The following is a 23,130-nucleotide window of genomic DNA, read 5'->3' as shown; positions in this document are numbered from 1 at the left end:
AGAGGATAGGAAATATACACAAGATATATATACACAATAGCAAAAATATGCAGTATAGTCTTAGAAAACAGTGCAAACAATGTATAATTACAATAGGATGCAATGGGGAAACATAGGGATAGGGGCAACACAAACCATATACTCCAAAAGTGGAATGTGAACCACGAATGGACCCCAAACCTATGTGACCTTGTAGAGGGTCGCTGGGACTATTAGAAAATAGTGAGAGTTAGAAAAATAACCCTCCCCAAGACCCTGAAAAGTGAGTGCAAAGTGCACCAAAGTTCCCCTAAGGACAAAATAGTCGTGTTAGAGGGAGAATGCAAGGAAAACACAAATCAGCAATGCAACAACGATGGATTCCTGTCTGAAGGTACCTGTGGAACAAGGGGACCAAGTCCAAAAGTCACAAGCAGCTCGGAGATGGGCAGATGCCCAAGAAATGCCAGCGGTTGGTGCAAAGAAGTTCTTACTAGGCTGAAGAACTGTGAATACTGCAGGAACGACAAGGGCTAGAGACTTCCCCTTTGGAGGATGGATCCCCCACGCCTTGGAGAGTCGTGCAGAAGTGTTTTCCCGCCGGATGGACGCCAACAAGCCTTGCTACACGCAAATCGTGCGTTTGGCGTTTTTGGACGCTGCTGGGGCCCAGGAGGGACCAGGAGGTCGCAAATTGGACCTGCAGAGAGAGGGGACGTCGAGCAAGACAAGGAGCCCTCACTGAAGCAGGTAGCACCCGGAGAAGTGCCAGAAACAGGCACTACGAGGATGCGTGAAACGGTGCTCGCCGAAGTTGCACAAAGGAGTCCCACGTCGCCGGAGACCAACTTAGAAAGTCGTGCAATGCAGGTTAGAGTGCCGTGGACCCAGGCTTGGCTGTGCACGAAGGATTTCCGCCGGAAGTGCACAGGGGCCGGAGAAGCTTGCAAAGTCGCGGTTCCCAGCAATGCAGCCCAGCGAGGTGAGGCAAGGACTTACCTCCACCAAACTTGGGCTGAAGAGTCACTGGACTGTGGGGGTCACTTGGACGGTGTCGCTGGATTCGAGGGACCTCGCTCGTCGTGCTGAGAGGAGACCCAAGGGACCGGAGATGCAGCTTTTTGGTGCCTGCGGTTGCAGGGGGAAGATTCCGTCGACCCACGGGAGATTTCTTCGGAGCTTCTGGTGCAGAGAGGAGGCAGACTACCCCCACAGCATGCACAAGCAGGAAAACAGTCGAGAAGGCGGCAGGATCAGCGTTACAGAGTTGCAGTAGTCGTCTTTGCTACTATGTTGCAGGTTTGCAGGCTTCCAGCGCGGTCAGCGGTCGATTCCTTATCAGAAGGTGAAGAGGGAGATGCAGAGGAACTCGGCTGAGCTCATGCCTTCGTTATCTAAAGTTTCCCCAGAGACAGAGACCCTAAATAGCCAGAAAAGAGGGTTTGGCTACCTAGGAGAGAGGAAAGGCTACTAACACCTGAAGGAGCCTATCACAAGGAGTCTCTGACGTCACCTGGTGGCACCGGCCACTCAGAGCAGTCCAGTGTGCCAGCAGCACCTCTGTTTCCAAGATGGCAGAGGTCTGGAGCACACTGGAGGAGCTCTGGACACCTCCCAGGGGAGGTGCAGGTCAGGGGAGTGGTCACTCCCCTTTCCTTTGTCCAGTTTCGCGCCAGAGCAGGGGCTAAGGGGTCCCTGAACCGGTGTAGACTGGCTTATGCAGAATTGGGCACCTCTGTGCCCAACAAAGCATTTCCAGAGGCTGGGGGAGGCTACTCCTCCCCTGCCTTCACACCATTTTCCAAAGGGAGAGGGTGTCACACCCTCTCTCAGAGGAAGTTCTTTGTTCTGCCATCCTGGGCCAGGCCTGGCTGGACCCCAGGAGGGCAGCTGCCTGTCTGAGGGGTTGGCAGCAGCAGCAGCTGCAGAGAAACCCCAGGAAGGGCAGTCTGGCAGTACCAGGGTCTGTGCTACAGACCACTGGGATCATGGAATTGTCCCAACAATGCCAGGATGGCATAGAGGGGGCAATTCCATGATCATAGACATGTTACATGGCCATATTCGGAGTTACCATGGTGAAGCTACATATAGGTAGTGACCTATATGTAGTGCACGCGTGTAATGGTGTCCCCGCACTCACAAAGTTCAGTGAATTGGCTCTGAACAATGTGGGGGCACCTTGGCTAGTGCCAGGGTGCCCTCACACTAAGTAACTTTGCACCTAACCTTTACCAGGTAAAGGTTAGACATATAGGTGACTTATAAGTTACTTAAGTGCAGTGTAAAATGGCTGTGAAATAACGTGGACGTTATTTCACTCAGGCTGCAGTGGCAGGCCTGTGTAAGAATTGTCAGAGCTCCCTATGGGTGGCAAAAGAAATGCTGCAGCCCATAGGGATCTCCTGGAACCCCAATACCCTGGGTACCTCAGTACCATATACTAGGGGATTATAAGGGTGTTCCAGTAAGCCAATGTAAATTGGTAAAAATGGTCACTAGCCTGTCAGTGACAATTTGGAAAGAAATGAGAGAGCATAACCACTGAGGTTCTGATTAGCAGAGCCTCAGTGAGACAGTTAGTCACTACACAGGTAACACATACAGGCACACTTATGAGCACTGGGGCCCTGGGTTACCAGGGTCCCAGTGACACATACAACTAAAACAACATATATACAGTGAAAAATGGGGGTAACATGCCAGGCAAGATGGTACTTTCCTACACAACCCCCCCCCAAACGAAGGACAATAAGACTAGCCATTACCTGATGAGTCTTCATTGTCTAAGTGGAAATATCTGGAGAGTCCATCTGCATTGGAGTGGCTACTCCCAGGTCTATGTTCCACTGTATAGTCCATTCCCTGTAGGGATATGGACCACCTCAACAATTTAGGATTTTCACCTTTCATTTGTTTTAGCCAAAGTAGAGGTTTGTGGTCTGTCTGAACAATGAAGTGAGTGCCAAACAGGTATGGCCTCAACTTCTTCAGAGCCCAGACCACAGCAAAGGCCTCCCTCTCAATGGCAGACCAACGCTTTTCTCTAGGGGTCAACCTTCTACTAATAAAAGCAACAGGTTGATCCTGGCCCTCAGAATTAAGTTGTGATAGGACTGCCCCTACTCCTAATTCAGATGCATCAGTTTGGACATAGAATTTTTTAGAGTAACAAGGGCTTTTCAGGACAGGTGCAGAGCACATGGCCTGCTTCAGCTCCTCAAAAGCTTTCTGACAGTTTGCTGTCCATAATACCTTTTTAGGCATTTTCTTGGATGTGAGGTCATTAAGGGGGGCTGCAATGGAGCCATAGTTCTTAATGAACCTCCTGTAATACCCAGTGAGGCCTAGGAAGGCTCTCACCTGAGTCTGAGTGGTAGGGGGAATCCAATCAATAATAGTTTGGATTTTCCCCTGAAGTGGTGCAATCTGTTCCCCACCAACAAGGTGTCCCAGATAAACCACTTTACCCTGCCCTATCTGGCACTTTGAAGCCTTGATAGTGAGGCCTGCCTTTTGCAGGGCCTCCAAAACTTTCCAAAGGTGGACCAGGTGATCATCCCAGCTGGAGCTAAAGACAGCTATATCATCCAAATATGCTGCACTGAAAGCTTCCAGCCCTTGCAGGACTGTGTTCACCAACCTCTGAAAAGTGGCAGGTGCATTTTTCAAACCAAAAGGCATTACAGTAAACTGGTAATGTCCTCCAATGGTAGAAAATGCAGTCTTAGGTTTAGCATCTTCTGACATTTTGATCTGCCAATACCCTGCAGTCAAATCAAAAGTGCTTAGATACTTGGCAGATGCCAGTGTATCTATTAGCTCATCTGCCCTGGGTATAGGGTGAGCATCTGTTTTGGTTACCAAGTTGAGACCTCTATAGTCTACACAAAACCTCATTTCCTTCTTTCCATCTTTAGAATTGGGTTTTGGTACCAGTACCACAGGAGAAGCCCATGGACTGTCAGAGTGCTCAACCACTCCTAGTTCCAACATCTTCTGAACTTCTTGCTTTATGCAGTCCCTGACATGGTCAGGCTGCCTATAGATCTTACTTTTGACAGGTAAACTGTCTCCAGTATCTATAGTGTGCTCACACCAAGAAGTGGTGCCTGGCACAATGGAGAAGAGTTCTGAAAATTGTCCTAGGAGATTTATGCAATTATCTTTCTGCTCAGCAGTAAGACAATCAGCCAAAACTACCCCTTCCACAAGAGCATCTTGTTCTGTGGAAGAGAAGAGATCAGGTAGAGGATCACTGTCTTCTTCCTGTCCCTCATCTGTTGCCATGAGCAGGGTGAGATCAGCCCTGTCATAGTAGGGTTTCAGGCGGTTGACATGGAGCACCCTAAGGGGACTCCTGGCAGTGCCTAAGTCAACCAAGTAGGTGACTTCACCCTTCTTTTCAACAATTGTGTGTGGACCACTCCATTTATCTTGGAGTGCTCTTGGGGCCACAGGCTCCAAGACCCACACTTTCTGCCCTGGTTGGTACTGAACCAAAACAGCCTTCTGATCATGCCATTGCTTCTGGAGCTCTTGGCTGGCCTGAAGGTTTTTACTGGCCTTTTTCATGTACTCAGCCATCCTTGATCTGAGGCCAAGTACATAGTCCACAATATCCTGCTTAGGAGCTTTTAAAGGTTGTTCCCAACCCTCCTTTACAAGTGTGAGTGGACCCCTAACAGGGTGTCCAAAAAGAAGTTCAAAGGGGCTGAAGCCCACTCCTTTCTGGGGTACCTCCCTGTAGGCAAAAAGGAGGCATGGTAGAAGGATATCCCATCTCCTGCGGAGTTTTTCAGGGAGACCCATAATCATGCCTTTGAGAGTTTTATTAAATCTCTCCACCAGTCCATTTGTTTGTGGATGATAGGGTGTTGTGAACTTGTAAGTTACACCACACTCCTTCCACATGGCCTTTAAGTATGCAGACATGAAATTGCTTCCTCTGTCTGATACTACTTCCTTTGGGAAGCCCACCCTGGAAAATATTCCCAGGAGGGCCTTTGCCACTGCAGGAGCTGTAGTGGTCCTTAAAGGAATAGCTTCAGGATATCTTGTGGCATGGTCCACTACCACCAAGATAAACCTATTGCCTGAAGCAGTAGGAGGGTCAAGGGGGCCAACTATGTCAACCCCTACCCTTTCAAAGGGAACCCCAACCACAGGCAGTGGGATAAGGGGTGCCTTTGGAGTGCCACCTGTCTTGCCACTGGCTTGACAGGTTTCACAGGACTTACAAAAATCTTTTGTGTCCTCAGACATCCTAGGCCAATGAAACAGTGGTACCAATCTGTCCCAAGTTTTCATTTGACCCAGGTGCCCAGCTAAGGGAATGTCATGTGCCAGTGTTAGGAGGAACTTTCTGTACTCCTGAGGAATCACTAATCTCCTGGCAGCTCCAGGTTTAGGATCCCTTTGCTCAGTGTACAAGAGGTTGTCCTCCCAGTAAACTCTGTGTGAGTCACTGACATCCCCATTAGCCTGTTTGACAGCTTGCTGTCTGAGACCCTCTAATGTGGGACAGGTTTGCTGTGCCACACTCAGCTCCTCTCTGGCAGGCCCCCCTTCACCCAAAAGCTCAGCAGTGTCTGCTTCCAGCTCCTCTGGTGTAGGTTCTGCACAGGGAGGGAATTCTTCTTCCTCTGAATTAGAATCCACTGTAGAGGGAGGGATAGTAGGAAGTGGTTTGCTTCTACTAGCCCTAGCTTTAGGGAGCACTTGGTCCATTGTTCCAGGATCCAAGCTTCCCTGTCCTTTTTGCTTTTTGGCCTGAGCCCTTGTCAAAGCAAAAATATGCCCTGGGATGCCCAGCATTGCTGCATGGGCCTCCAACTCCACATCTGACCAAGCTGATGTCTCCAAATCGTTCCCTAATAGACAGTCTACAGGTAAATCTGAAGCTACCACAACTTTCTTTGGACCAGATACCCCCCCCCAGTTGAGATTTACAACAGCCATGGGGTGGCTTTGTGTTATGTTGTGAGCATCGGTTACTTGGTACTGGTGTCCAAGTATGTGTTGTTCAGGGTGCACCAGTTTCTCAATCACCATTGTGACACTGGCACCTGTGTCCCTGTAGGCCTGGACCTCAACACCATTTATTAGGGTTAGTTGCTTGTACTTCTCCAAGTTATGGGGGCAAGCAACCAAAGTGGCTAAGTCAATAGCCCCTTCAGAGACTAAAGTAGCCTCTGTGGTCTCCCTAATCAGACCAACCCCAACTAAATTACCAAAAGTGAGCCCAGCTACTCCCTTGGATTGGCTATTAGTAGGTTTGCTCCCACCACCACTGCTATTAGTAGGGACACTAGGTGTAGCAGTAGGGGTTGTAGTGGTAGGAGCTGTGGTGCCTTTCTTTGGACAACTGGGATCTGTTGTCCAATGGCCTTTTATCTTACATAAATAGCACCATGGTTTCTTTTCCTTGTTCTGATTAGAGGAGGGTTTGGGCCCACCACCCCCACCAGAGTGTTTTTGTGGGCCTGATGAAGACTCATTTTTAGATTTGTCCCCACCCTTGTCTGAAGACTTACCATCCTTCTTTTTGTTGCCATCTTTGTCACCCCCTGTATGAACTTTTCTGTTCACTCTTGTTCTGACCCATTTGTCTGCCTTCTTTCCCAATTCTTGGGGAGAGGTCAGATCAGAGTCCACCAAGTACTGGTGCAACAAATCAGACACACAATTATTAAGAATATGCTCTCTCAGGATTAAGTTATACAGGCTGTCATAATCAGTAACTTTACTGCCATGTAACCACCCCTCCAAGGCCTTCACTGCCTGGTCAATGAAATCAACCCAGTCTTGTGAAGACTCCTTTTTGGTATCTCTGAACTTGATCCTGTACTGTTCAGTGGTTAAGCCATAACCATCCAGGAGTGCATTCTTAAGAACTTGGAAATTGTTAGCATCATTTTCTTTTACAGTAAGGAGCCTATCCCTACCTTTTCCTGTAAATGATAGCCATAGGATAGCAGCCCACTGCCTTTGAGGGACATCCTGTACAGCACAGGCCCTCTCAAGTGCAGCAAACCACTTGTTAATGTCATCCCCCTCCTTGTAAGGGGGAACTATCTTATGCAGATTCCTGGAATCATGCTCTTTTGCAGGATGACTATGGGGAATACTGCTGCTGCCACCATGGGTATCTAAACCCATCTTCTGTCTTTCCCTCTCTATTTCTAAAGACTGTCTATCCAAATCCAGCTGTTGCTTCTTGAGCTTCAGTCTGGTTTGCTCCACTCTCAATCTATTGAGCTCCCTTTCTAACAATCTGTCATCAGGGTGGGTGGGAGGGACATTTCTAGATACAGAGGTATGATGGGAATGAACAGAAGGAGACCTGTCCCTTACAGAGGGCACCCTAACAGCTTGGCTACCAGTATAATGTGAGAGCACATCATCAGTATGATGTGATTCAACCTCTGTACCAACTATGCTAGACTGTCTAGTAATGGGCAGGCTGAGAAGTTTCTTTCCTGAACCTTTTCCTGGGGGAGTCCCTGGATCAGATTGAGAACCATTAGCTACTTTTTCTACAGATTGGGCACTTATGGCCTTATCTTGTACTCTAAGCATATTAATTAACAGTTCTAAAGAAGGATTCTTCCCTACACTCAAACCTCTCTCTATGCAGAGACTCCTTGCTCCTTTCCAGCTAAGGTGATCATATGCAAGTTTGGACAGTTCAACTTTTTGGCCTGTGCCAGACATTTTTTAGAGAGAGTTAAAGTGATAGACAAAGAGAAAAAAGTTTTCAGAACTTTTTGGAAAGACAGAAAAAAACTTTTTAAACTTTTAAGAACTTTTTGAAAGTTTAGAAGTACTTTTCAGCACTTAGAAAAGAGTGAAAAGAGGAAATGCAAAACTTTTTGGCTATGTGTATATACACTGACCTTGTTTTGTATATTTTTCTCTTATGAAAAGTACAATGACAAGAGTGGTAAGTAGTCTCAAGCACTTATCCCACCACTGCACAACCAATGTAGGAGGCTGGACTGGCTTGTAGTGAGTACCAAGGGGTACTTGCACCTTGCACCAGGCCCAGTTATCCCTTATTAGTGTATAGGGTGTCTAGCAGCTTAGGCTGATAGATAATGGTAGCTTAGCAAAGCAGCTCAGGCTGAACTAGGAGACGTGTGAAGCTACTACAGTACCACTTAGTGTCATATGCACAATATCATAAGAAAACACAATACACAGTTATACTAAAAATAAAGGTACTTTATTTTTATGACAATATGCCAAAGTATCTTAGAGTGTACCCTCAGTGAGAGGATAGGAAATATACACAAGATATATATACACAATAGCAAAAATATGCAGTATAGTCTTAGAAAACAGTGCAAACAATGTATAATTACAATAGGATGCAATGGGGAAACATAGGGATAGGGGCAACACAAACCATATACTCCAAAAGTAGAATGTGAACCACGAATGGACCCCAAACCTATGTGACCTTGTAGAGGGTCGCTGGGACTATTAGAAAATAGTGAGAGTTAGAAAAATAACCCTCCCCAAGACCCTGAAAAGTGAGTGCAAAGTGCACCAAAGTTCCCCTAAGGACAAAATAGTCGTGTTAGAGGGAGAATGCAAGGAAAACACAAATCAGCAATGCAACAACGATGGATTCCTGTCTGAAGGTACCTGTGGAACAAGGGGACCAAGTCCAAAAGTCACAAGCAGCTCGGAGATGGGCAGATGCCCAAGAAATGCCAGCGGTTGGTGCAAAGAAGTTCTTACTAGGCTGAAGAACTGTGAATACTGCAGGAACGACAAGGGCTAGAGACTTCCCCTTTGGAGGATGGATCCCCCACGCCTTGGAGAGTCGTGCAGAAGTGTTTTCCCGCCGGATGGACGCCAACAAGCCTTGCTACACGCAAATCGTGCGTTTGGCGTTTTTGGACGCTGCTGGGGCCCAGGAGGGACCAGGAGGTCGCAAATTGGACCTGCAGAGAGAGGGGACGTCGAGCAAGACAAGGAGCCCTCACTGAAGCAGGTAGCACCCGGAGAAGTGCCAGAAACAGGCACTACGAGGATGCGTGAAACGGTGCTCGCCGAAGTTGCACAAAGGAGTCCCACGTCGCCGGAGACCAACTTAGAAAGTCGTGCAATGCAGGTTAGAGTGCCGTGGACCCAGGCTTGGCTGTGCACGAAGGATTTCCGCCGGAAGTGCACAGGGGCCGGAGAAGCTTGCAAAGTCGCGGTTCCCAGCAATGCAGCCCAGCGAGGTGAGGCAAGGACTTACCTCCACCAAACTTGGGCTGAAGAGTCACTGGACTGTGGGGGTCACTTGGACGGTGTCGCTGGATTCGAGGGACCTCGCTCGTCGTGCTGAGAGGAGACCCAAGGGACCGGAGATGCAGCTTTTTGGTGCCTGCGGTTGCAGGGGGAAGATTCCGTCGACCCACGGGAGATTTCTTCGGAGCTTCTGGTGCAGAGAGGAGGCAGACTACCCCCACAGCATGCACAAGCAGGAAAACAGTCGAGAAGGCGGCAGGATCAGCGTTACAGAGTTGCAGTAGTCGTCTTTGCTACTATGTTGCAGGTTTGCAGGCTTCCAGCGCGGTCAGCGGTCGATTCCTTATCAGAAGGTGAAGAGGGAGATGCAGAGGAACTCGGCTGAGCTCATGCCTTCGTTATCTAAAGTTTCCCCAGAGACAGAGACCCTAAATAGCCAGAAAAGAGGGTTTGGCTACCTAGGAGAGAGGAAAGGCTACTAACACCTGAAGGAGCCTATCACAAGGAGTCTCTGACGTCACCTGGTGGCACCGGCCACTCAGAGCAGTCCAGTGTGCCAGCAGCACCTCTGTTTCCAAGATGGCAGAGGTCTGGAGCACACTGGAGGAGCTCTGGACACCTCCCAGGGGAGGTGCAGGTCAGGGGAGTGGTCACTCCCCTTTCCTTTGTCCAGTTTCGCGCCAGAGCAGGGGCTAAGGGGTCCCTGAACCGGTGTAGACTGGCTTATGCAGAATTGGGCACCTCTGTGCCCAACAAAGCATTTCCAGAGGCTGGGGGAGGCTACTCCTCCCCTGCCTTCACACCATTTTCCAAAGGGAGAGGGTGTCACACCCTCTCTCAGAGGAAGTTCTTTGTTCTGCCATCCTGGGCCAGGCCTGGCTGGACCCCAGGAGGGCAGCTGCCTGTCTGAGGGGTTGGCAGCAGCAGCAGCTGCAGAGAAACCCCAGGAAGGGCAGTCTGGCAGTACCAGGGTCTGTGCTACAGACCACTGGGATCATGGAATTGTCCCAACAATGCCAGGATGGCATAGAGGGGGCAATTCCATGATCATAGACATGTTACATGGCCATATTCGGAGTTACCATGGTGAAGCTACATATAGGTAGTGACCTATATGTAGTGCACGCGTGTAATGGTGTCCCCGCACTCACAAAGTTCAGTGAATTGGCTCTGAACAATGTGGGGGCACCTTGGCTAGTGCCAGGGTGCCCTCACACTAAGTAACTTTGCACCTAACCTTTACCAGGTAAAGGTTAGACATATAGGTGACTTATAAGTTACTTAAGTGCAGTGTAAAATGGCTGTGAAATAACGTGGACGTTATTTCACTCAGGCTGCAGTGGCAGGCCTGTGTAAGAATTGTCAGAGCTCCCTATGGGTGGCAAAAGAAATGCTGCAGCCCATAGGGATCTCCTGGAACCCCAATACCCTGGGTACCTCAGTACCATATACTAGGGGATTATAAGGGTGTTCCAGTAAGCCAATGTAAATTGGTAAAAATGGTCACTAGCCTGTCAGTGACAATTTGGAAAGAAATGAGAGAGCATAACCACTGAGGTTCTGATTAGCAGAGCCTCAGTGAGACAGTTAGTCACTACACAGGTAACACATACAGGCACACTTATGAGCACTGGGGCCCTGGGTTACCAGGGTCCCAGTGACACATACAACTAAAACAACATATATACAGTGAAAAATGGGGGTAACATGCCAGGCAAGATGGTACTTTCCTACAGACCCTCTAATGTGAGACAGGATTACTGTGCCACACTCAGCTCTTCCCTGGCAGGCCACCCTCCACCCAAAAGCTCAGCAGCGTCTGCTGGCAGCTCATCTGGTGAAGGTTCTGCACAGGGAGGAAATTCTTCTTCCTCAGAAGGAGAATCATCTGTAGAGGGAGGGATAGTGGGTAGGGATTTACCCTTGCTACCCCTAGCTTTAGGGAACACTTGGTCCATTGTTCCAGGATCCAAGTTACCCTGTCCTTTTAGCTTTTTGGCCTGAGCCCTTGTCAAAGCAAAAATATGCCCAGGAATGCCCAGCATTGCTGCATGAGCCTCCAACTCCACTTCTGCCCAAGCTGATGTCTCTAAATCATTTCCTAGTAGACAGTCTACAGGTAAATCTGAGGTAACCACAACTTCTTTGGACCAGTAAACCCCCCCCCAGTTGAGATTCACAACAGCCTTGGGGTGGCTAAGAGTGTTGTTATGAGCGTCTGTCACTTGGTACTGCTGACCAAGTAGGTGTTGTTCAGGGTGCACCAGTTTCTCTATTACCATAGCAACACTGGCACCTGTGTCCCTGTAGGCCTGAACCTCAACACCATTTATTAGGGGAAGTTACTTGTACTTATCCATATTAAGGGGACAAGCAACAAAGGTGGTCAAATCAATGGCACCTTCAGAGACCAACACAGCCTCTGTGGTCTCCCTAACAAGACCAACCCCAACTAAATTACCAAAAGTGATCCCAGCTACTCCCTTGGATTGGCTATTAGTAGGTTTGCTCCCACCACCACTGCTATTACTAGGGGCACTAGAATTTGCAGTAGGGGTTGTGGTAGTGGGAGGTTTGGTGTTTTTCTTTGGACAACTGGCATCAGTTGACCAATGGCCTTTACTTTACACAAATAACACCAAGGCTTTTTAACTTGATTTGAAGAGGATTTGGACCCACCACACCCACCAGAGGATGTTTGTGGGCCTGATGAAGACTCAGTTTTACTTTTGTCCCCACCCTTGTCAGAAGACTTACCATCCTTCTTCTTGCCATCCTTGTCACTCCCTTTATGAACCTTTCTGTTCACTCTTGTTCTGACCCATTTGTCTGCCTTCTTTCCCAATTCTTGGGGAGAGGTCAGATCTGAGTCCACTAGATATTGGTGTAACAAATCAGACACACAGTTATTCAGAATATGCTCTCTCAGAATAAGATTATACAGGCTTTCATAGTCAGAAACTTTACTGCCATGTAACCACCCCTCCAAGGCCTTCACTGAACAGTCAACAAAGTCTTGTGAGGACTCTTTTCTGGTGTCTCTGAACTTAATCCTGTATCGTTCAGTGGTTAAGCCAAATCCATCCAAGAGTGCATCCTTCAAAACTGCAAAATTGTTAGCATCACTTTCTCTAACAGTAAGGAGCCTATCCCTACCCTTTCCAGTGAAAGATAGCCACAATATAGCAGCCCACTGCCTTTGAGGGACCCCCTGTACCATACAGGCCCTCTCAAGTGCAGCAAACCACTTGTTGATGTCATCCCCCTCCTTGTAAGGGGGGACTATCTTGTGCAGATTCCTGGAATTATGCTCTCTAACAGGATTACTATCAGGAATACTGCTGCTGCCACCATGGGGTCCAACCCCCAATCTCTGTCTCTCCTTCTCCAGGTCTAGGGATTCCCTATCTAGAGCCAGCTGTTGCTGTTTAAGCTTCAGTCTGGTCTCTTCCACTCTCAACTTTGTGAGTTCCCTTTCTAACATGTTGTCTTCAGGGTGGGTGGGTGGGGAATGCTTGGACACAGAAGATAATTTGGAAACAACAGAGGGAGATCTGTCCCTAACTGACTGGACTCTAATAACCTGGCCTCCAGGAATAAAAACACCCCTACTATGATGGGAGCTTCTATTACTACCAGCATTACTAGGTGGTCTGCTAAGGGGCAGATTTGGAACAGTACCCTCCCCACCTCCCTCAAGGTGATCCCCTGAGTCAGAATGGGAGCCATCTATTAACTTCTCATTTGAAGTGCCTGCTTGGGACTCATCATTCACAATCAGCATGTTATATAGAAACTCTTTTGTGGGGTTCTCTCCTACCACTAAACCTCTATCTAAGCAGAGACTCCTTAGGCTCTTGTAATTCAAATTGTCATAGGTAGTATTGACCATTTTAACAGCAGACTCTACATCAGACATGATAGAAGAAGGTTGAGAGACAGTGAGAAGAGAGAAAAATCTTCAGAACTTTTTAAAGAACAGAGAAAAAACCTTTTTCTAACTTTTTAGAAACTTATTGAAGTTTAGAGAAACTTTTCAGAACTTTGAAAAAAGTTTAAGAGGAGAAAAGCAAAACTTTTTGGTTAGGTGTACGTACACTGAACTTGTTTTGTATATTATTCTCTTATGAAAAGTACACAAAGTGGTAAGTAGTTACAAGTACTTATCCCACCGCTGCACAACCAATGTAGGAGGCTGGCCTGGCTTGTAGTGGGTACTAGAGGTACTTACACCTTGTGCCAGGTCCAGTTATCCCTTATTAGTGTAGAAGAGGTGTTTCTAGCAGCTTAGACTGATAGAAGGTAGCTATGGCAAAGCAGCTTAGGCTGAACTAGGAGACATTTAAAGCTCCTACTATACCACTGGTGTCATATGCACAATATCATAAGAAAACACAATACACAGATATACTAAAAATAAAGGTACTTTATTTTTATGACAATATGCCAAAAGTATATCAGTGAGTACCCTCAGTATGAGGATAAGATATATACACAAGATATATGTACACAAACCAAAATTATGCAGGTAATAGCAAGAAAAGTAATGCAAGCAGTGTAAAGTTACAGTAGATTGCAATAGGAGCACGTAGGTATAGGGGCAACACAAACCATATACTCCAAATGTGGAATGCGAACCACGAATGGACCCCAAACCTATGTGAGCATGTAGAGGGTCGCTGGGATTGTAAGAAAACAGTGAGGGTTAGAAAAAAAGCCCACCCCAAGACCTTGGAAGGTAGGTGTAAAGTGCACCTACTACCCCCAGAGAGCACAGAAGTTGTGATAGGGGGATTCTGCAGGAAGAACAAACACCAGCAATGCAACAACAGTGGATTTCCGGACCTGAGTACCTGTAAGAGAAGGGGACCAAGTCCAAGAGTCGCGACAGTGTCGAGAGTGGACAGGAGCCCAAACAAATACCAGCTGAGGGTGCAAGGAAGCTGCCACCTGTTGGAAGAAGCTTGGTGCTCTGCAAGAACGAAGAGGACAAGGAACTTCCCCTTTGGAGGATGGATGTCCCACTTCGTGTTGAAGCTTGCAGAGGTGTTCCCACGCAGAAAGACTGCAAACAAGCCTTGCTAGCTGCAAGGGTCGCGGTTAGGATTTTTGGATGCTGCTGTGGCCCAGGAGGGACCAGGATGTCGCCACTTGGATGAGGAGACAGAGGGGGTGCCCCGCAAGTCAGGGAGCCCTCACACAAGCAGGCAGCACCCGCAGAAGTACCTGAACAGGCACTTGGAAGAAGAGTGAACCGGAGTCCACGCGAAGTCACAAAAGGGAGTCCCACGACGCCGGAGAACAACTCAGAAGGTTGTGCACTACAGGTTAGAGTGTCTGGGACCCAGGCTTGGCTGTGCACAAAGGAAATCCTGGAAGAGTGCACAGGAGCCGGAGCAGCTGCAAATCATGCGGTACCCAGCAATGCAGTCTAGCGTGGGGAGGCCAGGACTTACCTCCACCAAACTTGGACTGAAGAGTCACTGGACTGTGGGAGTTACGGAGTTCCAGGGACCACGCTCGTCGTGCTGAGAGGGGACCCAGAGGACCAATGATGCAGTCTTTTGTTGCCTGTGGTTGCAGGGGGAAGATTTCGTCGAACCACGGGAGATTTCTTCAGAGCTCCTGGTGCAGAGAGGAGGCAGGATACCCCCAGAGGTAGTGACCTATGTACATTGCACGCGTGTAATGGTGTCCCCGCACTCACAAAGACCGGGGAATTTGCCCTGAACAATGTGGGGGCACCTTGGCTAGTGCCAGGGTGCCCACACACTAAGTAACTTTGCACCTAACTTTCACCAGGTGAAGGTTAGACATATAGGTGACTTATAAGTTACTTAAGTGCAGTGGTAAATGGCTGTCAAATAACGTGGACGTTATTTCACTCAGGCTGCACTGGCAGGCCTGTGTAAGAATTGTCAGAGCTCCCTATGGGTGGCAAAAGAAATGCTGCAGCCCATAGGGATCTCCTGGAACCCCAATACCCTGGGTACCTCAGTACCATATACTAGGGAATTATATGGGTGTACCAGTATGCCAATGTGAATTGGTCAATTTAGTCACTAGCCTGTTAGTGACAAATTTGGAAAGCAGAGAGAGCATAACCACTGAAGTTCTGGTTAGCAGAGCCTCAGTGAGACAGTTAGGTATCACACAGGGAACACATACAGGGCACATACTTATGAGGACTGGGGCCCTGCCTGGCAGGGTCCCAGTGACACATAGACTAAAACAACATATATACAGTGAAATATGGGGGTAACATGCCAGGCAAGATGGTACTTTCCTACATATAGGTAACCACTTATTCAGAGGTGCACAAATAACTACTGATCCTATGTGCAGTCTTGTGTACATTTCAGAAATACATAGGTGTCTTTCATATCCATGTTTCATCCATTATATTTTACCATATGAATTTGCTGTATAGTTGGTAGACAATGAAAAAGCTCAGTTGTTGGCACTTTGGATATCACATGGTTTAGGAGAACCTACAGGCCCTTTATATCCCACCAATAATAATGGTCTATTGGTAACAGAATGTTGGTTTTTGTATATCATCCATTGCCACAGTTTCAATATTTTAATCAAGAGTAAAGTTTTTGGGGGGAACCTCCATGGATCTACACAAACAACCCCTTGCTGAATTCAGATTTTCAGTTTTCGTTTCAGAGATTTACAGCTTTGTAGGATCACCCAGGGGTTTTACATATCTTTGTAACACAAACTGCAAGTAGACTACACCAACAAACATTAGGAAAAAGGGACAACCTTTTTGAAAAACATAAAGACAGTGCCAACAAGTGATTTTGATACAGTTATGTTTGTTCTTGAAAGCTGAGAAGAGGGTGAAACTAGTACACCAAGGCCCTCATTACAACCCTGGCGGTCGGTGTTATAGCAGCGGTAACACCGCCAACAGGCCTGCGGTAAAAAAAATGAGATTACGACCACAGCGGAAACCGCCAATATAGACAGCCACTTTAACACTCTGACCACCACGGCGGTAGCAACAAACACCACGGCGGTCACAGTCAACAGACAGGCGGAAGACAATGTACCTCCCACACTATTATGAGAGGCCTATCCGCCAGCTTTTCCGGGGCGGTACCAACGACATCAAAAGCATGGCAGAAACTGTACAACGAAGGCGAACCACTCACCTTTCGACACTCCACGAAGAACCAGGATGCCATGGAGCCCGAATTGCAGATCTTCCCCATGTTGGTGTATCTACTAATACACCAGGAAGTAGAAAGAAGGCGGTGGCGGCGATGAGGGTGAGTACTGCACCTAGCACACAGGGGAGGGGAGGAGGGAAAAGAGAGTGACACACACACGTGGCACGCAACATCCCCACCCTCACCCAGAACTACATACACACAGACACATCCAACAACAATACAGATACACTCCGTCACCCCCTGGAAGAACGCAAGGACAAAAGAAAATAATTCTAACCAGTGTTATATTGGAACATTCAGATATAGCAAGAGAAAATCAAATAATCACTATATACAAAAGTTCACATTATATACACAAGGCCGTACACTGTCCCTTGTAAATGTCCGTGGACCACTGGCCCCAAAAAGCATGGGCAAAGCCCACACGACACCTGCCTCAAAACTGCCTCAAAACGGGGCATTAGGTAAAAAAAAACACAGGTACCTCAGGGGGGAAGAGGAGGGGGGCACCTCAGCCGGATGATGGTACGACGCCACTGCCCCTTGAGGGGGCTCCATGCCCACTGCTTGGCCCTGGGGAGTGCAAAGCCACAGTCTCTCAAGTGGGTGCCACTGCTTGGTCCTTGGGATTGCAAAGCCACAGTCTCTCAAGTCTCTCAAGTGGGTGGGTTGCCGACTGCTTGGTCCTGGGGAGTGCAAAGCCACAGTCTCTCAAGTGAGTGGTTTTCCCACTGCTTGGTCCTGGGGAGTGCAAAGCCACAGTCTCTCAAGTCTCTCAAGTGGGTGGGTTGCCCACTGCTTGGCCCTGGGGAGTGCAAAGTCACAGTCTCTCAAGTGAGTGGTTTGCCCACTGCTTGGTCCTGGGGAGTACAAAGCCACAGTCTCTCTAGTGGGTGCCTTTCTCCACTGGTTCTGGAGGGGGTTTTGTGCCCAGAGTGCTTCATCCTGCCAAGGATTGGGTGAGTGGATGCCTTTCTCCACTGGTTCTGGAGGGGGCTTTGTGCCCAGAGTGCTTCATCCTGCCAAGGACTGGGTTAGTGGATGCCTTTCTCCACTGGTTCTGGAGGGGGCTTTGTGCCCAGTGTGCTTCATCCTGCCAAGGATTGGGTGAGTGGATGCCTTTCTCCACTGGTTCTGGAGGGGGCTTTGTGCCCAGAGTGCTTCATCCTGCCAAGGATTGTGTGGATGCCTTTCTCCACTGGTTCTGGAGGGGTCTTTGTGCCCAGTGATGCTGCACCTGGGGTGTGGCAGTTAACATCCTCTCACCTGGGTGTCTGAGACACGAGATGTACATGGAACAGGTAGCATGATACTCCCTGGAGGCAGAGCCACACTCCATCCTGCGGCGACTTGGGCTGACAACTGCAGGTCGTGCCAGTGCTGGTGGTGGTGCCTCAAGTGGCGTGTCCAGGGTCCAGGACATCACCTGCAGCCTCAGACGGCTGCCCACTGGTGATGCTGCTGACGTCCTATATAGTGGTACCGGCTGGGTGCGTGGCAGTGCAGATGGTGGTGCATGTGGCGGTGGCTATGGCGGTGGCTGCGGCAGTGGCTGCGGCGGAGATGCTGCCGGTTCTGGCCATGGTGTAGTTGTCTGTTGTGGTGGAGGGAGACACCATACCGTCTCCGGCATCCTTGTATGGCTGATCCTTGGGGAGGATGCTGCAGACTGATGTTGTGGCAGCGGCGATGCAGGTGGCGTTGCAGGTGGCAGTCGTTGCGGCGGTGGTGACTGTGGCACAGGTCGCTGGCATCCCAGAGGAAATGGTGGTCACCAGCCCCTCACCAGGAGGCATCATCCCCTGAGGTGACTTGCCCTTTGTGTCCCTTCCCCACCTTGGCAGTTGCAGCTGGGACCTTGGCACTGTCCTCTCTGTGTTTGGGTGAGGCCTTGCTGGGTGGGTGGTGTGACTTTCCCCTGCTGAAAGCCAGCCCCTTTTTGACCTTGGCAGGTGGTGGAATCGGGTGGTCCTTCACCTCTGTAGGTGGCACACTGGCAGCTCTGACGGTTGCCCCCTTCGACCTACCCCGACTTGCACGGATCACAGCAGACGCAGATGTGGTGGCTGAAGTGCTGGGCTGGGATCTAGACATCCTGGCCCTAGGGGACGGGAGGTGCAGGGAAGAGGTTCAAGTTAGCTAGGAAATGTTTTTAGACACACTGGGACGGGAAGATGGAAGGGGTGTGGGAGTGGAGGAAGAGGTAGTGGTTGTAGGAGGTGTACGTCTGCTGAGTTTGGGTGAAGGTGCATGGGCTGGAGGCTGTTGTGAGGTGGATGGCTGTTGAGTGGGTGTGTGCTTGCATTTGTGTACTTTGGGAGGAGGGCTCACAGACACACTGGGAGAGGACACAGGGGACGTGTGAATGGTAGTGAGGGTTGTGATTGCACGTGAGTGGTGTGTGGTGATGGAGACAGTGGCTGATGATGTAGTGCATGCAGGCATGAGTGGAGACGAGACTGGGAGGGAGGTGAAGGATGTGGAGGAGGGGGACACAGTGAAGGAAGTGGATGTTGGTATGTGTGCATGGGGATGGTGCTTGTGTGAGTGCCTGTGTGATGTGTGGTGCTTATGGTTTCCTGAGCCACTTATGTGTGTTGATGTGTGTGCATGCTGTTCTGAAGGTGTGCTTGGGATAGGCTGAGGTAGAGGGGATTGGGTCTGGTTAGTGGAAGTTGGAGGGCGGAGGCTGGACACAGGGACAATGGCTGCCATCAGTGCTGAGGCCAGAGTCTGAAATGCTCTCTGTTGAGCCGCCACGCCAGAATGAATGCCCTCCAGGTATGCATTTGTTTGCTGAAAATGCCTCTCGACACCCTGGATGGCATTCAGAATGGTTGACTGCCCAACAGTGAGGGATCTCAGGAGGTCAATAGCCTCCTCACTGAGGGCAGCAGGGCTGACTGGGGCAGGGCATGAGGTGCCTGTGGCAAAGGAGATGCCCACCCTCCTGGATGAGCGGGCACAGGAAACACGCTGAGGGGCTGCTGGGAGGGTGGTGTTGGTAGGGGGGGTGGCGGCTGTACCTGTAGTTGTGGTGGACACAGAGGTGTCCGCCACCGCCAGGGAGCTTCCATCAGAGGAGGAGTCGCTGTTGCTGGTATCCCGTCCTGTCCCCATCGTGGAGTTCCCCTCGTCCTCCGTCCCACTGGTGCCTTCACCCTCCATGGATTAACCCTCATGGGCCATGTGGGATGCAGCTCCCTCCATCGCCGGTGCCTCTGCTCCTCCACCGGATGATCCTAATGCACACAAGGACAGGGTGACAAAACAAGAAGGGGGGAAAGACAGAGGACACACATGGTTAATGCCAGCAACACCACTACCGTTGGCGGACACAATACACACTGAGCTGCCCTGTGCACTAGGCCTTGCCCAACCAGTCACTATGGTAGTCACCACCCCATGGGGTACAATGCCTAACGCCAACACATGCACACCTGACACCCACAGTACCTTGCACACTAGTAGCTGCCCAATTGTACCATTGGGGTACGGGTGCTTCTGAGCCTGCAAACAAGGGACATACCCTGGCATGACCGCCCTGGCCTAGTGGTACCCGCAGCCCACACCCCCCACCCAGATCCCTCCTAAACCGCGCAGGGTCAGCTTTATGACACTGTACTCACCCCCTTGTGGCTGCTGTGATGCCCTCAAGCACCCATCCAACTCCGGATAGGCCACCGCCAGGATGCGGAACATCAGGGGGGTCATGGTGCAACGGGTACCCGTTCCACGTTGGGAGGCCAGTCCCAGCTGGGCCTCCGCCGTCTTCTTGCTCCAGCGGCGCAGGTCCTCCCATCTCCTGCGGCAGTGGGTGCTCCGTCTGTGATAGACCCCCAGGGTCCACACTTCCTTGGCGATGGCACGCCAAATACCCTTCTTCTGGTGGGCACTGACCTAGAGGGAAAGTACAGGAGGAAAATAAATTACTCACCCATCCGGACCGTCATACTCATTGCCCTCCAGTTCCCACCCATGCCCTGACGCACATACACTGACCATCCTCACATGCAGCACTCAGCCCCCTCCAACATGTGGCTTACATCCACACCACTCCAAATAGGCATTGCCCATGCATCATGCTCACAGTGTACTCACCTGTTTGTCTGGAGGACTGTAGAGTAGCGTGTACTGAGGGAGGACCCCATCCACCAGTTTGGCCAACTCCTCCTCAGTGAAGGCAGGGTCCCTTTCCCTAGACACTGTAGCCATTGTCGCTTCCAGACTCAGGTCACAGCAGCACTTGCAGTGTAGGTCCTCTCCTGTTGATGGTCAGGTATCAAATGAGTGAACTGATAGAAAATGGCGGTCACGTCCGCGATGGTGTGTACCGTCACTGCCGGCGTATATGGCCATTGGCTCCTGGAACCCATAGGGCTCAATGATAACCAATGCTGAGTTGCGCAGCGGTCTTCGTCCGCCAACCGCGACGCTGCACAACGCCAGTGCAGTTACCTCATTTCCCTCCTTGTCCCTCCTCACAAGTCAGGCAGCCGTCATTTCAGGGGTGCACATGGCATGGCACCTAACTGCGTCACAGCACATTTTGGCACATATACGGACTAATTATTTCACACACGGATTTACTAACATTACTGCAGGCACAGTTGTGCTACCTATGTGGTAAATGGCCCTCTGCTCACCGTTCTCCTCCATAGGCTACAACCACTGGGGCAGATGATGAGATGGTGGCATCCTCCGGTGTACCGACCCCTGGTGGACCTGTCGACAATGGAAGACAGACACATCATATTCACATACAGACTTGATCGTGCCACAATCCAAGAACTGTGTGCCCAATTGGAGCCAGGCCTGATGTCATCTATCTGCCATCCCACAGGTATAACACCTCTAATGCAGGTCCTGTCAGTGCTCCATTTCCTGGCAAGTGGCTCCTTTCAAACTACAGTGGCCATCGCATCTGGGATGTCTCACCCAATATTTTCTAATGTGTTGACCAGAGTTTTGTCTGCTCTGCTGAAACACATGCGCAGCTACATCTTGTTCCCCCAGATGGAGGATTTGGCCATGGTGAAAGCTGACTTCTATACCCTGGGACATATCCCCAACATCATTGGTGCCATTGATGGTACACATGTGGCATTTGTCCCCCCGCAGAAATGAACAAGTGTACAGAAATAGAAAAAGCTACCATTAGATGAATGTTGAAATGGTGTGTTTGGCAGACCAGTACATCTCCCATGTGTATGCCAAGTATCCTGGCTCTGTGCATGATGCCTATATCTTGTATAATAGCAGTATCCCTTTTGTGATGGGCCAACTCCAGAGGCACCGGGTGTGGCAAATAGGTGAGCCCAAGGTCCCCACACAGTATGTGTAGGTGTCTGGGGTAGTTCCTAAGGGTTAGTGTGTGTCTAACAGGTATTCCTGGGAATTTGCAGGTGACTCTGGTTACCCTAGCCTCTCATGGCTACTGACCCCAGTGAGGAATGCCAGGACAAGGGCAGAGGACCGCTACAATGAGGCACATGGCCGAACTAGGCATATTATTGAGAGGACGTTCGGCCTCCGGAAGGCCAGATTCCAGTGCCTCCATCTAACAGGTGGCTCCCTATACTACTCACCGAAGAAGGTGTGCCAGATAATCGTGGCATGCTGCATATTGCACAACCTGGCATTGAGACACGAGGTGCCTTTTCTGCAGGAGGATGAGCCTGGTGATGGTCTTGTGGCAGCAGTGGAGCCTGTGGACAGTGAGGAAGAGGAGGCAGAGGAAGAAGATATTGACAACAGAATGAACATCATCATGCAGTACTTCCAGTGACACACAGGTAAGAGACTGCATCTCCTCCTCACATTTCAGTATACTGTAGGACATTGTACATGTCAGCCTCTTAACCTCTGTCTATGGACACTGACTGTTCCCTTTGGATTTCCTTTTTGCAGATCTGGGTGCCCCATTCTGCCTTCTGCTGTATGTACTGCTGCCCAACAACTGTCATACATTGGTATGAGTAAATGAACATTTACATTGCTATTTTTTGCTAATGTTATAATAATACATTTGTAAAAGGAAAGATCAGACTGACTCCAGATTGTTTTTTGAATAAAGGGTGTTTATTTAGGTGCTAATGAGTATAGGGGTATGTGCAAGGGGCTGGGGTGATGGTGGAGGAAGGTCCATGGCAGAGTCCAGTCCATTGGTATCATAGGTGCATTGTCCAATGGGGCATAGGAAGAGGAGCAATGTCAGTTCAAGTTGGACAGAGTGACATAGTGGGACAGAAGGGTGACATTCAGGAGGGTCTTATTTCCTGGCGGGGGTCTTGGCAATGTTCTCTGTCTTCTGCCTGGATCGCAGAGACCGTTTGTGGGGTAGTTCTCCTTCTGCAGGGGATGGGGTGCTGGTGGCCTGTTGTTCCTGTGGCGGGGCCTCGTGTCCACTAGCGTGGGCAGAAGTGGAAGGCTATTCCTCAGTTTGGCTAGTGTCAGGGGCCCTTTGTTGAGCCACTGCCTCCCCCAAGGTCTTGCCCATAACAGCCAGCACCCCTGCTTTGGTGACCAGGATGGTGTAGATTTTGTTGAGGTCATCCCTGATCCCCATGTACTGTCCCTCCTGCAGCCTCTGGGTCTCCTGAAACTTGGCCAGTAGCGTGCCCATGGTCTCCTGGGAATGGTGGTATGCTCTCATGATGTTGGAGAGTGCCTCATGGAGAGTGGGTTCCCTGGGCCTGTCCTCCCCCTGTCGCACAGCAGT

This window comes from Pleurodeles waltl, chromosome 11 (assembly GCF_031143425.1).
Source record: "Pleurodeles waltl isolate 20211129_DDA chromosome 11, aPleWal1.hap1.20221129, whole genome shotgun sequence".
NCBI lineage: Eukaryota > Metazoa > Chordata > Amphibia > Caudata > Salamandridae > Pleurodeles > Pleurodeles waltl.
This window is presented reverse-complemented; position numbering follows the sequence as displayed.